Source organism: Sturnira hondurensis, unplaced genomic scaffold (genome assembly GCF_014824575.4).
Source record: "Sturnira hondurensis isolate 20B ecotype Veracruz unplaced genomic scaffold, ASM1482457v3 Scaffold0009935, whole genome shotgun sequence".
NCBI classification, from domain to species: Eukaryota; Metazoa; Chordata; class Mammalia; order Chiroptera; family Phyllostomidae; genus Sturnira; species Sturnira hondurensis.
The window spans coordinates 650,963-667,193 of NW_028082566.1; the positions used below are offsets into that span (position 1 = coordinate 650,963).

Sequence of the window (16,231 nt, forward strand, 5' to 3'; positions counted from 1 at the left end):
ACTGGTGCAGCGGAGACTGCAGGGGAAATGCTGTGTGTTAACCTAACTAGACAATCACACAGGGCACCCTCCTCGACGGGGACTCAGAGCCCTTTAACAAGAAAAGTCCCACTTGTGCTGGGAATATATTTGCCTACTATAGCTCTGGAACTCTCTCAAGCCACTAAAGGGAATAAAAACTTTAACACTGAAAATTCTTCGTATGGTTTCCCTTTAGGATATATTTAGTGCAATAAAGGAAAAGTAATTTACCTGGAAGATTTATTATGCATTTTCAAAGGTAGACATTTACTCTCTCCTCATCACCAGGATTAGGCACAATTATGTCATTAACCTTCCAAACATTCCTTTTGGATGGTGGTGAATTTCCTAATAACCCTTATGGTCAAGCTGAGGTCACAGGTAAACAAAAGGTTAAGTGTCACAGACTCTGGGGTCATATAACTTCAGAGGCAAAAACCATGATTGGAATCTAGGTCCTCTCTGACTAATTGCCTGCCTGCCACCCTGGCTGGTGTGTCTCCTCTGACGCCTACAGAGACTTTTAGTTCCTCATGTTCCCAGATCATAGGAAAGCTCAAAAGAGGCAGAAAACTGATCAAGTGACCAGGGACAGAGGAGAGACTCCTCGGCCCACTTCATCATGGTTAGGACCTTCCTACCAGGGTCACAGCTTACACAGCTGGAGTTTAGAGAGAAAAACCTAGAACAAATGAGTGGGTATAGGTCATCCAACCTGGAGCAGAGCAGCATGGAGCACAGAAACCACACCAGGTTTTTGCAGCTGATCTTTTTCATGCTCTCTGCCTAGGAAATAGCAGAAAATTCCTGTCCTCGTGTAGTGAATTATCTGCTTGGCATCTCAGATCCTGTGTTTGCAGTTAAAATAACTGGAATTTACTGAGACATACATTTCTTATCATCTTTATAACAGCCCTACACATTATAGATTATGCTCCCATTTTACAGCACTACCGGGAGCCACAAGGCTCCAAGAGACCAGGTAATTTACCCAAGTGAAGCAACACAGCTAGCACTCTGACTAAGCAAGGTTCAACGGACTGCTGGGTCCATGATCTCCCCACTATACTTGAATTTTCTTACAGGAAAGCTCTCTATAAGGTAAGGGCCTGATCCGACCATCTCTCTCTCTCTCTCTCATCCATTTCCTAAGTAGTAAGGGGACCAAAAAAAATTCTAGGATGAAAATGGTCAGTCCTTAAAATGTATGTACCTTCTCATAGCCAAGACATGGAAGCAACCCAAGTTCCCTTAAAGAGCTGAGTGGATAAAGAAATTGCAGTACACGTATGCAACAGAATATTTCTTAGCCACTAAAAAAAGAATGAAATCTTACCATTTGTGACAACAAGGATGGACCTAGAGGGTATTATGCTAAGTGAAATAAGCCAGTCAGAGAAAGGCAAATACTATGTGATTTTACTTATATATTCTTTCAAAAGAACAAAATAAATAAACAAATAAAATAGAAACAGTTTCATAGATACGAGAGCAAACTGATGCTTACCAGAGGGAGGGGTGTCCGGGGCTGGGTAGAAAGGTGAAGGGACAGCCACAGGGATATCAAGTATATATTATTGATGAAAAGATAATCAATAATATTATAATGACTGTATAGTGTCAGGTGGGTACCAGAAATACTGGGGGATCACTATAAATTATATGATTGTCTAGCTGCTCTGCGGTATAACTGAAACTAATATAAAATGATAATGAATGTCAACTGTAATGGAAAAATAAAATAAAATGACTTTTTCCCCAGGAAACAACAAATGGTGGATGGCACCAGTGCTGCGGGGGGGGGGGGGGGCCTGGAACAGGAGGCTGCGGCGTCTTCTGTGGAGGATTTGGCCGAGGCATCTGGCACGAGGTCATGGCCAGGGCTGGGGTCTGGGTGGAGGCCCTGGAGTTTGTGGACACAAGGCCGAGGACAAGAAGTGGATCCCTGTCACCAAGCTGAGCTGCCTGGTCAAGGTCATGAAAATCAATTCCCTGGAGGAAATTTATCTCTTTTCTCTGCCCATCAAGGAACCTGAGATCACTGACTTTTTCTTGGGGGCATCCCTCAAGGACAAGGTTTTGAAGATTATGCCCGTGCAAAGCAGACACATGCAGGCCAGGGGACCTGGTCCAAGGCATCTGTCGCCACTGGGGCCTACAATGGACGTATTGTTCTGGGTGTTAAGTGCTCGAAAGAAGTAGCCACTGCCATCCATGGGGCCATCACCCTGGCCAAGCTCTCTTTTGTCTCTGTGTGATGAGGCCACTGGGGGAACAAGAATGGCAAGCCCCTCACTGTCCCTTGCAAGGAGAGGGACACCTCATCCCCGCCCCTAGGGCACTGGCATGGTCTCAGCCCCTGTGCCCAAGAAACTGCTGTTGATGGCTGGTATCTACAGCTGCTACACTTCAGCCAGGGGCTCCACTGCCACCCTGGACAACTTCGCCATGGTCATCTCTGATTCCATATCTAAGACCTGCAGTTATCTGGTACCCGACCTCTGGGAAGAGACTGCATCCACCAAGTCTCCCTTTCAGAGCTCACTGACCCCAGAGCTTCCGAGCAGAGGACCCAGGCTCCAGCTGTGCCCACCACATAGTTTATATGAGGCAAATAAAGTGAATTAAGCCTGTTAATAAATAAATAAAATCCACCTACCCTTTTAATTGAATCTCTTAAACAGAATATGTTACGGGAATCGGCAAAACACAACATCCCATTTCTACCCACAGGACTTTATTTTTTTGTGATGCCAATAAATCAGAAAATAAAAAAGATATTCAGATGACTTTCCTTCTCAGCTGTACCCAGTACTGATGCATTAGGAAGAATTTTCTGAAAAAGTGGGAAGGAAATGTCTATGATTAATATGTTGTTTGAGTCCTGCAAACTTGTTTTAGTTCTGCAAAGTTCTTGTCTTTATTCCTCATCCTTAATTAAGCTTTTAAATAAAGAAAAAGCTGTACAGCATAGCAATATAAATATTGATTTAGTTATGTTTGATCTTCTTTTTTACCTTTCTCATTTAAAATTTCTTATCACCTGGCTTGAGTTAGTTACCCAAGAGATTAATCAATGAGGTGTTTGTTTGGCTATTAGATTTACCTGTGACTCAACACTATTTTATGAATGAAATACAAGCAAGTATCTCCAAGCACTTCAGTGCAGAGCCAGCTATGGAAAGACTGAATTGGGAGAGGCTGGAGACGGAATGACTATAAGAAACAGAACACATGCACTATCTAATCGCCAGAGGAGTCATTCTATACTGTTAAAATAGAGACAGAGTGTTCTAAACTCTTGGAGAGGATTCAGATGAAAGCACTGGATGTAAATACAAATATACACACACATCATGATTTAATCCTCACAGCAACTCCAAGAGATTGATGTTGTGATTATTCCCATTGTTTCTGGTGAGAAACAGAGACACAAAAAAGTTAAGTAACTAGCTCAAAGCCAAGATGACAGGGCTTGAACCCTGGTCATTTAATTCCCAAATTCATTCAACTATTGTACCAAACTGCCTTTTTAAGAGATTGGAAGCAAGAATCTAGAGAGAAAATGGGATCATTGTTCCCAAAGATGTATGCAGTGATAGATCATTTAAAACATGGCTACACTGCAGGAAGGAAGACCTGGCAGTTATTCTGTTGATTTTATCTCTCTGGAGAGATGTTCTTCTGGAATTAAGAAGAAAGGGGCCTAAACCTACCCCTCTGCTGTCTGTACTCATTAAATTAACCATGTAATTGTCAAATGCCAAACCCACGTGGTAGATACAGCCATAATGTTATTCTTTAAAGATAAACAGTTTTGTAAGCATCTTCCCACTCCCACTTACAACTGAAAGGCAGCTCTATGTGGGAGGCTGAGTAATTACCTCAGATGCGGAGTAGGGACTCCAAACCCATGAGGAGGCTCTGCGTGGTTGCCTCGGAAGCGCCGCTGGGGTTAGGATCGCCCTGCTCCTGCATGCTGCCACCATTTCTCTTTTCTCTAGTTTAGAAGTGCCCTTGCTTCTCCCACTTGCCCGGCTTCTGTCTCCCTGCCTCCACCTGCCCTCTCAACATGCACGGGTCCAAGGTTCTGCCCTCAGCCAGCATCCTGGATCCAACCACCTCTTACAACGCAAATCTACATCTGCCCCCTGCCCTGACTTTCACACCCACATTATTAACTCCCTACTGGACAGTTCATTCAATTGTGCAAAATAGGACTCATATGCTTTCTCCCCTCAAAATAATAGAAAAGTCTGATGTACAATCATTGTATCTAATAACCACTGTCTCTGTTACCCAGTTCTTCCCGCCACTTCCTCTCACATCCCAACATTTACAGAAGGCTGACTTCAAAGTCTGTCACACGTGTTCTCTTCTCTTCATTTTTACAGGCCACCCAGATCTGTAATGAGCTCCTAGCAAGTCACCCTGCCTCTAGAACTGTGCTGCCCAGCACTGTAGCCATGAGCCAAACACGGCTCTGATGCACTTGACAAATGCCTGGTCTGAAATGACATGGGCTGTGAGTATGAAGACACTATTCCATCGAAAGACTCAGTAGGAAGAAAAGAATGTAAAAAAATCTCATTAATAATGTATATTGATGACATTTTGAAATTATAATTTATACATTGTGTTTAAATATTTAATTATTTTGACAGTTTCATTTTACACATTTTAAGGTGGCCGTATAATGACTTCCTGAAGATATTAACATCCAAATCCCCAGAACCTATGTGTGTTACCGTACATGGCAAAGGAGACTTTGGAAGTGCAATTAAGGGTCTTGAAGTGAGAAGATTATTCTGGATTATCTGGGTAGGCTCAAGGTCATCTCCAGGGTCCTTTTATGAGGGAGACAGAGTGAGATTTGACTACAGAAGCTACTGAACCCACTAACTTTGCAGATGGAGGAAAAGGCCACAGCCCAAAGGCTGTAGGTGGTCTCCAAAAGCTGGAGTTGAAAAGGAAACAGACCCTTCCTTGAAAACTCCAGGAGGCAGACAGCATAGCCAACACCTTGATTTTAGACTTCTGACCTTAGAACTGTAAGAAATGTACGTGGCACTAAGTTCATTGTACTTTGTTACAGCATCAATAGAACGCTAATACATGTAGCTACCATGAAATTTAAAATCCCACGTGGTTTCTCCTGGTCACTCACATTCTATTTTACTGGAACAGCCCTGCTCCAGAATCTGCTGTCAGTCCCCCCCTCACAGAGTGACCTCATGCTGTCACTCCCCTGCTCAAATGCTGTCAACGGGTACCCCAGTGGATAAAATAAAGACTAAATTTTGTATGGCTTTTCAAATATGATTCTGTCGCCTCACATTTTCTAGTCTGCAGCAGTTTCATCAGCACTATCTCCCCTAAATGACTTATCTTTCAACCAGTCTGGTCTGCCTCTGTTGCTACAACTTTTCCTTATGTTCCTATTTTTATTTCCTTCTCCAAGATGTTCCTTCCACCCTAAATGCATTTTATTTTCATTTGTGCCCATCAAAATCCTGCCCATCCTTCAAAATTTCATTTAAATTCTAATTCTCGTGTGTAGCCTTCCCCAGATCCCCCCAAAAGTTACCTTATCTCCACTGTATACCTCCCGTCACATGCTATCACTTGCATTTCTCAAATCTGACACAGAGTGGAGATGATCCTGCTTGGGGCACTTCCAAAGCAGGAGCCCACCTTGCCACCCTGGTCTATGTCCACCAAGAGCACCCTTCCTGCACCAATGATACCAGGGCAGAGGTTTCAGGGTTAGTCTCAAGGGGCAGCTCTGGGTTTCGGCTCCACGGCTGCAGTGTGGGTGCTGGGAATTGATTGTGGCCGCCATGGAACTGTTTGAAGAGAGGTCTCCTGGGGAAAGTCTGGACTTGCTTTGTGAACCGAAGGAGACTCCAATTGGAGATCAGTGCCTCACTGTACTGTTGAGCTGCAGCCTCAATTGTACGTTAAGGGCTTGTGAAAGCTGGTATATCCTGCAGACGAAGCGGGCAAGAGAATCCGGAATACCGAATAAAAGATTTTAAACAGAAAAGCTATGCTTCCGGAAGGGCTGGGATAGCATTTGTGCCAAACTGTTCGTTTGTGACGGAACCACAGCCAGAGCACAGACCTCACGGCTTCTCATCCACCACCCATCTAAGTGCTCTACCTCGCATGGCCATTTTTCTGTGGTGAGGTTTCTGAAGAGGTTTTTCTCTATTGACATGAATGAAATATTTTAGTAAGCATCCATTTCAAATTTTGCTCATTGGAAAATATGTATTGGGAGAAAGGCCAGATGCAAATGGTGATGCAACTGCAACATTAAAGGCCCCTTGGTTACATTTGTAGGTGATGACAGCTTTCTATTCTTAGTCCCCTGAGTGACACCAGCTGCCCACCATGAAAATTCAGAAACATTTTCCCCAAAGAACAATGTGTGAAATTATGCCACTTTCACCACCTTGTGAAAGTCACGACCCAGTGCTCATGGCCTGAAACATCTGCCTTCAGATGGATCCAGTTGAAACTGGACATAAACTGAAGAAAGACACCTTGCATTTATAGAGTTGTAGATGGGTTGTATTATTTTGGTTGATCCACGCAGTAACCTTCAGAAGGCTGGTAAAACTGATATTTTTATCCTTCTTTTACAGCTGAGGAAGTTCCTAATGCTAGGATGTGGTAGAATGGAAATTCAAACTCATGTTCTCGCACAGGATCAGAAAACATGCCTTAAAATGCAGATGACTCACAGACTGCTAGATTTAAAGAGAAATCTGGGATCTTCTGTTCAATACCCCAGTTTTACTGGCAGTAGGAAGTTTGGGAAGTGCTTATTTCCTCTCATCACGGAGCTTTCGGTCTTGCTGGTCCCACTGCGTAAAAATGCTCCTCCGCTCAGCTCCCCACCCCACGCCCAGGCCTCACGTGGAGGCTCCTCCCACCCGGAAGCCTTGACCGGTCTCCCCGACTGAGCCACATTCCCTCTTCAACAGTCGGCCTGCACCACTGACTTCTCCATAGCCTTTGCCACTGCCGTGATTTCACATTTATTCACGTCATCCTTTGATTATATAAGACTGTATAATCAATGTGAATGTCTGTCTTCCCCAGCAAAGGGCAGGGGGAGGAGGTGAGGTGGTGGAGGGTTAGAGCAAAAAGGTAAAGGGATGCGTGGATGTGGATGAGCGTGGTGATTGTGGGGGAGGGGGCGAAGGGTATAAGGGGGCGAAATGGTAATGGGGGAAAAACTTTCAGAAACAAAAATATAAAGGAAGGTAAAATAAAGATAAACAAAATATAATGTCTGTCTTCCCCTCTAGTTTATAAGCTCCATGAAGGCAACATCGGATCCCCACCGGCACCTAGTAGAATGCCGAATTGAATGGATACTTANGCAAAGGGCAGGGGGAGGAGGTGAGGTGGTGGAGGGTTAGAGCAAAAAGGTAAAGGGATGCGTGGATGTGGATGAGCGTGGTGATTGTGGGGGAGGGGGCGAAGGGTATAAGGGGGCGAAATGGTAATGGGGGAAAAACTTTCAGAAACAAAAATATAAAGGAAGATAAAATAAAGATAAACAAAATATAATGTCTGTCTTCCCCTCTAGTTTATAAGCTCCATGAAGGCAACATCGGATCCCACCGGCACCTAGTAGAATGCCAAATTGAATGGATACTTACTGGATAGAGTCATTCGTGTTGAACTCCTGTCTCCGGACTCTAGTCCAGTTTTTTTTTACTTGTTGCATCATGGAAACCTGAGTTAATCCTTCTGCACTCGTATTCAAAAAGTGGTCAGAATCTTAAGGGAGGATTCTGTTCAAAGCAGGCATTTCTTAACTAAGAGAAAGTGAAAATTCTACACATGGACTAAGAGATAACCTGTTCCCTCTCACAGCCCCAGGGACCCTGTGTCTACCAGAACCTACCTGTGGAGAGAATCTTGTTCATTAATCTTCTTAATCCAGATGCAGTTCAAGTACCTCAGGCTTCATTCACTAAGTGAATAGAGGTCTTCACTAGTATTAACAGCTAATTGTCTTTGACTACAAAAGGTGTGTATAAACTTTTAGAGAATCTCCCTTTGGCCACAAATATTTAAAGCAATCTTTAGGAAAAATATACTTGGTCAATGTTCCCCATTACTAACAGGTAACCCAGGACCAAATAACTCCAGCCCCTCAAAATACCATAGAAGTCAACTCTGGGTCAGAGATTCCATGCCTGTGGCTTTGCTCCCTGAAAATTCTGTGACAGTGAAACTGGAGTACTACATGAGAGCTGAGTGAGAGGAGACTGCTTCTGTTTGACCTTTAGTAACCTTTATTTGGGTTCCATGACCATATGGTTTGAAGGTGCTCTTCCTCTCCACAGGCTGACTCTTTTCCCAGAATGCTCAGATTGAAATGGGTCCTGACACTGTCAACTGGTCATACATCTCCCTTCTGACCTCTAGGCCAAAGCTGGGTCTGACCCTATCAGCCAGTCTCAATCTTCCACTTTGGTGGGCTCTCTTTAGAGGTCTACTTCGTCTCCAAATAGCCCACACCCAAACTCTATTTGGGTGACCTTAGTCCAAGATACATATTTCTATCAGTCTGGCCAAGTTCATATTTCTTTCCAAAGGGTCTTTAGACTCTGCAAACCAAGGCAGGAAAATGTGCCTAAGAGAACCTCCCCAAACTACAGACAGAAGAAAGATGAGTGTCCCAGCTTTTATCCAACAAGATCACCCTATTGAATTAGAATGGACAACTAAGTCTTCCAGGCATCAGAGACACTCGAAACACTACCTAAGACAGTGGGAAGTATCACCAGATCTGCAATAAAAGAGACCATTACTTAAATTCCAATTTCATCATTGACTATGCAGATTACCCCAGCAAATTTCTCTCTGAGCCTCTATTTCCTCATCCATTAATTGGCGACCAAAATACTTATCTCAAATAATCAGTGTGAGTATTAAAAATGAAATAGTAAATGTAAAATGACCTATCGTGGAGAAAGTAAAATAAACATTACTACCCTACCACCTTCCTTTCAAAGGCATTGAAATTAAAACAGAGAGAGAGAGTGAGGACAGAGACCTATTTATTACAAAAGACATAAAAGAATGGGGGGAAGAATGAGGAGCCCAGTACTAATATCCATAGATTTCCTTACTACAAGAATTATTCCTTCCAGGCTACATTCACGTTTCACCATTGATTCAGCATTCAGTCTTCCCTAGGGACTAGTTGATGTGACCACTGCCATCCGTCAACCCATTCCTGAGAACACTGAAGCACCGAGAATGTGACCCTCCAAGTACATCCAGGAAGTTATTAGAAGTCTGAAGTAAAAGAAAATTAATCATAAAGTAAAAGAGAAAGATACTAGAAGGAGCTATACTTTTAGACCTCTTGGTATTCCAAAAAACCAAGCTGATAGCTGCCTTTTACTTAGCGCCTGTTGCATATCAGACATTCTGCTAGGTGTCTCATGTGATGTCTTTTATTCAGCAAACACTTGGGGAGCATTTTCTATAAGCCGGGCATTATAATAGACACTGAAAATATAATGATAAACAAAGAGAAACATGGTCTCACACTGGCCAGTGTGTCTCAGCTGGTTGGAGCATAATCCTGTACACCAAAAGGTTGCAGGTTTGATTCCCAGTCAGGGTACATACCTAGGTTCTGGGTTCAGTCCCTGGTTGGAGTGCAAATGGGAAGGCAACCAATCAGTCTCTCATTCTCTCTCTCTCTCTCTCTCTCTCTCTCCCTGCCTCTCTATTTATCTATCTCTCTCTCTTTTCCTCTCTCCCTAAAATCAATAATCAATATTTTAAAAAGAAAAGAAATATGGTCTCTGTCTCTGGAGTCCTGTGCAGGACCCACACACCATCCAAAAGTCACAAAAAAAATGAATAATTACACACTGTGTGAGCACCATAAAGAAAAGTCACACAGTACAAATAAAATATGCAGTGATTTGTAAGAGACAGCCTCCCAGCAGACGTGGTATTGGAGCTGAAATTTGAAGGATGAATAATAGGGAACCAGGAGACCGAGAGGGAGAGAAGACTCCAGGCAGAAGAGAGAGCAAGTACAAAGACCCTGGGGCAGGGCCGAGCACGAAGCATTACTGAAACTAGGTCCAGTGTGGCTGCTTCCCTGATGGAGAGGGGAAGTGAGGTCAAATGAGTCTGGAGCAACCCTACAGGGCCAGGCACACTCCCCAGGAAACTTTAGTCTTCATCCTAAAAGCAGCAAGCAGTCATTGAATCGATCGACCAACTAATTAATCTATTGAGTGTTTCAGGATTCTTCTAAGAGATCATCTTACCACTAACATCTACATAATACACAATCAAGAATTCAGATCCGCTGGACCACTAAATAACTAGTTGCTGCATCTGGTTCATAATCCAATAGCCCTTGTGAGTTAATAGCTGCCAGATAGGACTAAACCTTCTTTCCACCAGCTCCAGTGCAGACATTTAGAATCAAACAGGCACGATGATACATACGCTGTGCCGCTCAACACATGGTTCCATGGAGATGGAAAACTTAAACTCATGACGCTAAGGCAGATCACTGCTTCACATACATGTTATTATAGAAGTAAGACATTTTGAAGTAAAAGCTGAATTTTGACTTCCAAGGTTCTCAAGACAGTCACATCTGTGCCACTCAACATAGCAATCTGGAAGTTCACATGGTGAGAACTCAGCATTTCTCGGTATAAAGTGTGAATTGCTTTCAAAAATAGAGTTTTCTATTACATTTGGCCTTGTCTTTCATACCTGGCCAGCAACGGCCATCGTGTCAGGAAGCCATGGAATTTACGGCATGAAGATGATGGGGTTGGGCCGGTGCTCTGACCTCCAGGAGCCCTCACAGGCTTGGGGAGGCCCGATGAGGTGAGGACGAGCTCCCCTTGGCTCACAGTACGGCAGGTGAGATGGTGTGAGACCAGAACACAGCTCCTCGGAAGCCTGCTTTAAGACAGCGTTCGGGAAAGTAGAAACAGGCTAAATCAAGTTTCCAGGTGCAAGAAATGTCACAATGAATCCATAATGTCTCAAAGCTTTTCATCCCCCACCCCGTAAGCCAGGGATTGCAAACATTTTCAGTGTTGCCAAGCCCAGTGTTCACTGTTGCATTTATCAGCAGCTCTCTCTCTTTTAATTTACTTTCCTTCTCTTAAGTTCACGTTGTGAGTGACATGTCATTTTTTTAATAAAAAATGAGTTTAATTTAAAAGTTTTCCATTTTAAGAATTTTTAAATACCTTTAAGGTAAGCAGAAATATCCAACGTTTCGTTAAGTTACTACTGCTCTTTATCTTGGTCAGACTAAGGCCTTGGGCCAAATATACAAAATATATAAGAAATAGAGAATGAAAAAAAAATCTGTGTTAAATTTTTAGGATCAATTGTTTTCGGGATCATGAATGTATAAGTTCTTATTAAAAATACATGTTATCATTTAGTCAACTCCTGATTTTAGAACGGGCAGCTCATCCATGATCTTTCTATTTTTTCCTGACCTCCTTTTGGCCATTTTAATGATTGTCACTATTCTATCACACAAGGTGGGGGGACCCCCAAAAACAGAATGTATTTATTAAAAATTGTGTATTTATTCTTACATGTTTAACCTTCAGTCACCTTCAAACCACTCTCCATTTGGTGATACCTCACTGCCCAAAACAGGTTTTGAGCTTGTGAATTTTGATGCCTTTCAGTGCTTCCGCCGTTTGTTTGTTTGTTTGTTTGTTTCACCTCTTTCACATCAGCAAAATGCTTCCGTTTGAAGACTTCTTCATCCAGGGAAACAAAAACAATTGGGGCAAGATCAGCGGGATCAGGTAAATAAGGAGGGTGAGCATTTCGGTCATGTTGTTTGCTTGAAAACTGCTGAACACTCTTCATGGTGTGGGCAGGTGCGCTCAGAATTCACCCATTGTGAAATGGGCAAATGTGTTCAAAGAATCTTCGAAAAAATTTCACTGAAGCCAAACGCAGCCTCTCACAACAACACCAGCTGATAGGCTGATACAGGTGGGCTCCTAGAACCATATCTACAGGGGAAGCTTGCACTACAAGGGGCCTACTCTCCAGAAGACAATTCCAGTTTGGGGGGCCCCTTCATAATACTAATAAGGGGAAAAAGCAACAGAATGGACAGATAGGACCCCCAAACTCTCTGATCCAATGAGGTTTCTGCTTATCCATGTTCTCCCCTTCCCTTGTTAATGTGTCTAATCAAGATCCGGTCCTGCATCTCTCTGGAGTTTAGAGAACAACATGATGTCAAAAATCTTAACAGCTGGACTCCCAGCACACACAGCATTTATACAGCACAATCCCACAAAAAATGTTGTGCGGGGTCATGCAAGGAGCACTGGCTCTGAGTTAGGAAAGCTCGCTCAGCAGCTCTGCCTCTGCTAGGAACTTGACTCATGACCTCTGATAAGTGAAGATTCAGGGCAAGTTTCCACCTTTCACAACCTCCCCAAGTCGAGTGAGACATTCTGTCATCCTTGGTGCTTCTCCAAAACTGTTGCCATGTCTTCCACTGGGTCTACAGTAACAGTTTGCAAACATATAGCTGCTCCTCTATTCACCTCCAACCCTCACCCCGACCCCCACCTTCAGTTTCCTTTGGAGCAGAAATAAATAATTTTTATCTTTTTAGTGGCTTTAATGGTGCTTGATACACAGAAGGCCTTCAACAAATGTTTGTTGCATAAACAAGAGGGGTTTTTCAATCAAATAACACCCCTTTTTTCTTCTCTAACTACCCCTGGGCACCCCTGCAGGACATCTTTTCCTCTAGATTGTGTTCTGGCTGCTACCTGGGTAATAAGTTTTAGGCTATCTTTAGTAGAAAATTTATCACCAGCTTGAACACATCACTTTGAGACAGCAAATTCTTCTTGACCACTTAACAAAAATGGGTTCTTAAATGAATTTTCCTGCGATTCCCTCACTCCCAGGCAGCATAGGTTTAGCAAACAGCCACGGCCATATTTCTAGCCCTACCTGCTTTTCTAGAATCTTGCGATCCCCTATTTAAAAAAATAGAATCCATGTTCTCCCCCTTTGCAGTGGGCGGGGCTTTGGGACGACTTTGAACCACAGTACAAGTGCAGTGATGTTATGTGATTTTTAAGTTAGTTTTGTAAAACGTAGCACAGCTTCCACCTGGCCCTGTCAGAAAGGGTGCTCTTAGAACCCAGCCATCACTCTGAGAGGAAGTCCAACCACACAGAGAAGACCAGGTGGGGAAGAAGCAAAAGACTCCACCCTCAGTTCCAGCCAAGCTTCCGGCGCAAAACCAGTGCCTACAGCCAGGCAGTTGGGTCATTATGGAAGCAGTTCCTCCTGCCTTCGGTCGAGCTACCCCAGCCAACACTGCGTGGACCAGAGACAAGCCTTCCTTGCAAGCTCTGCTGCCCGAATTAGAGATTTATGAGCAACACAAATGAATGTTGTTGTGTTAAGCCACTGGGTTGTGGGGTGCTTCGTTACAGGCCAGAGGTAACCGCAGCAATAATGCTATGGTGAGACCAAACCGGGACGGATCATTTCGCTTCCAGCTGATTCAAAAGAAAACTCAGAATTTGCATGCATTCGAACTCTTCACATCTTTAATACTAAAAAATTTTAATTTTCTAAATAAACATCAATAAACCAACATGAGTACCGATTCCCTTTTGAATAGTGTCTTTGGCATGCAAAAGCTTTCCCTGTCTTATTTACCTCAGTGTGGAATTCGAAAGTAGTAAACTTTTCCAAGCTTACACGTCTCCACATTTTTTCACTCTTCTTTCTATTTACAAGGAAGTCTATGCCTGAGTTCATCTGGTATTTCCTAAAACTTTTTAACCACAGCCAGTAATAAACAATACATCCTCCCCACCATTCTGTTTTCCAACTGCTTCCCCAAGAAGGATGCATAGGTACCCAGGCATCCACATTGTAACAGACAACGGTTTTACCAAAGGTTTTGCCACACTGCATGTCTCTGTGCGCTTCCAGTCCAATATTCATTTCCTTCATACCCAACTCTTGCCACTTTCCAACCAGTTTTACAACTTTTTAGGCTTTGTTTAGGCAGAGCCTCACCCCCACCCCCAAAGTTTTACAACTTTGGGTTGTACTGTATGCATTAATTGTGATAATGTTGCCTGTATACAAATAGATCTCAGTGGCTTAGCCAGTGGTGTGCCCAGTAAAATGATTCCCCCAAATAAAAGCCCTGGTTTATAGCATTTACCAAGTTCTGTATCATAAAGGCTGCAATCATAATACTTACAATCTATCAACTTGATGTCAACTAGCTTACAAATTTTCTTAAAATGTAACTATCAGTTCTTGCCAGCCGCACAAGCCAGAGGTACAGCACAGCAATGGACTTAACCCAATGTATAAAATCCTGTCAGCAGGGCAAGGGACTGAGAAGGGGCGTTTGCTTCGCAGGGACCCAGGGTGAGGAAGGCTGTGCCGTGTTCGGCATGTGGTTTCCAAGTCATCTTGATGCCAACACCCAGTCAGCAGACAGGGAGGAAAGAGAGTGGCAGATCCCACGGGAGGATTCTATGGGTCATTGGCCAAGATTCTGCTCCTGGTTGCACCCAAGTGCAAGAGAGGCTGGGGAACGTTGTCCAGCTGTGTGTCCCGGTAGAAAGGAAAACAGGCGAGGCAAACACCTAGCCAGTCTGCCACACCCCCCAGACTCACTCGCCAGCCTATCAGTAACATCATTAATGTCTTATCAACAGTCACTAGACAACTCAGTTTTCTTAGCAGCAGAGAAGGAAATTATGGTCACAGTGCTGTAAAGTCAGCTGTGTCTAATTCAAGTGCCTTATGTATAGGTAGAATAATTATTCCCAATTTACAAAGCAGTGGGGATTCATTTAAATAATTATTACAAAATACGGACTGGTACGTAGAAAGTACTCAATAAATGTTACATCTGCTCTCCTCCCCACCTAACAGAGGGTTCACTCGGTCAAGTTCTAGTAGGCAAAGTCAGTGGCTAGTGCTTCTCCACAGATCTTTTTGGCATCTCTACCCTTTGACATGACCTATCACTTGTTCTGAAGATTCTCTTTCCCCAGGAATATTTCTGTGGCCTTCCCATCGGGGTCATGCATGGCTCTTTACTAAGCTGGTTAATGTGGTTAGTAATCCTCACGTATTTTGGAGACACTGTTGTTGCCAAAATAACTGAGGGGAGAGAGTCAGGGAGGCTGAATATTGTGCAGTACCCAGGAAATCCTTCACTACAAAAAGTCACCCTGCCACATTGTCCATAGTGCCTCTCACCGTGAAGAATTTTTTATTGCAGAAATTTCAGAAGGTGTTATGCACTTTTCCAGAACACCGTATGATGGCCACTCTTCTGCCCTTATATAGTCTTTGACCAGCCCATCTCCCCTGATATTTTTCTGCAAAAGAAAAAGCCTTATATTTCCATCTCCCACCAAGAAGCTGGATCACGTCCCCCCTCACTCTTACCCCTAAAGCTGCCCATTCTTTCTACCCATCTGACTTCACGGTCTGACTACACTTAATGAACTCTGTGGGAATCTTCCCATGGGTTAAGGCCATTTCTTTTCACTTAAACTGGTGATGACTGACCTGGGAAGCAATAAGTAAGACTGAGTATAGATAAACAGTAGACAAACTTGCACAACCAAATTCCTCATTACAACCTAGTCACCGTATAAACAAATGACAAGCTGTGCCAAAAATAATGACCCACCGAAACCTCTCACTCAAGTGTGTTTAGTTCACAGACAATCTCTTCGAAGCACAAAACAAGCCCCCTCTTCACGTGGATGTCGTGAAATTATAAAGTTCATGCTGCCTAACTTGAAAAACTGTTAGCTGATGCATATTTATATTCCTGTTTAAAAACTAGAGTGTTAAATCTTTTCCCCTAACGAGACGGGGAGTTGATCAAAGACACAGGGTTGTCCTAACTCTTTTCAAATGTAGATCATCTTAAAAAGTTACAGCAGGAAATGTGTCTATGATTAAATAAAACGAAAACTCATACGATGCTCGCAGTTTAAGATTTTATCTTTTTGATGGGACTAATCTCAAAGCATTTTCTCACTGGATCAAGTCCCCTCTCCGCAGCATGGGTTCTGTGGCCAGGCCCCAGCAGGTCACAAGTTTGCATCTCATAATGTACAATTTATGGAACAAAACT

General features: G+C 43.3%; 1 pseudogene; it reads left to right on the forward strand.

Moving 5' to 3' along the window:
* The first annotated feature begins 381 nt into the window (after nucleotides 1–381).
* On the forward strand, nucleotides 382–2,649 carry LOC118995214 (40S ribosomal protein S2-like; annotated as a pseudogene).
* Nucleotides 2,650–16,231: the final 13,582 nt, after the last annotated feature.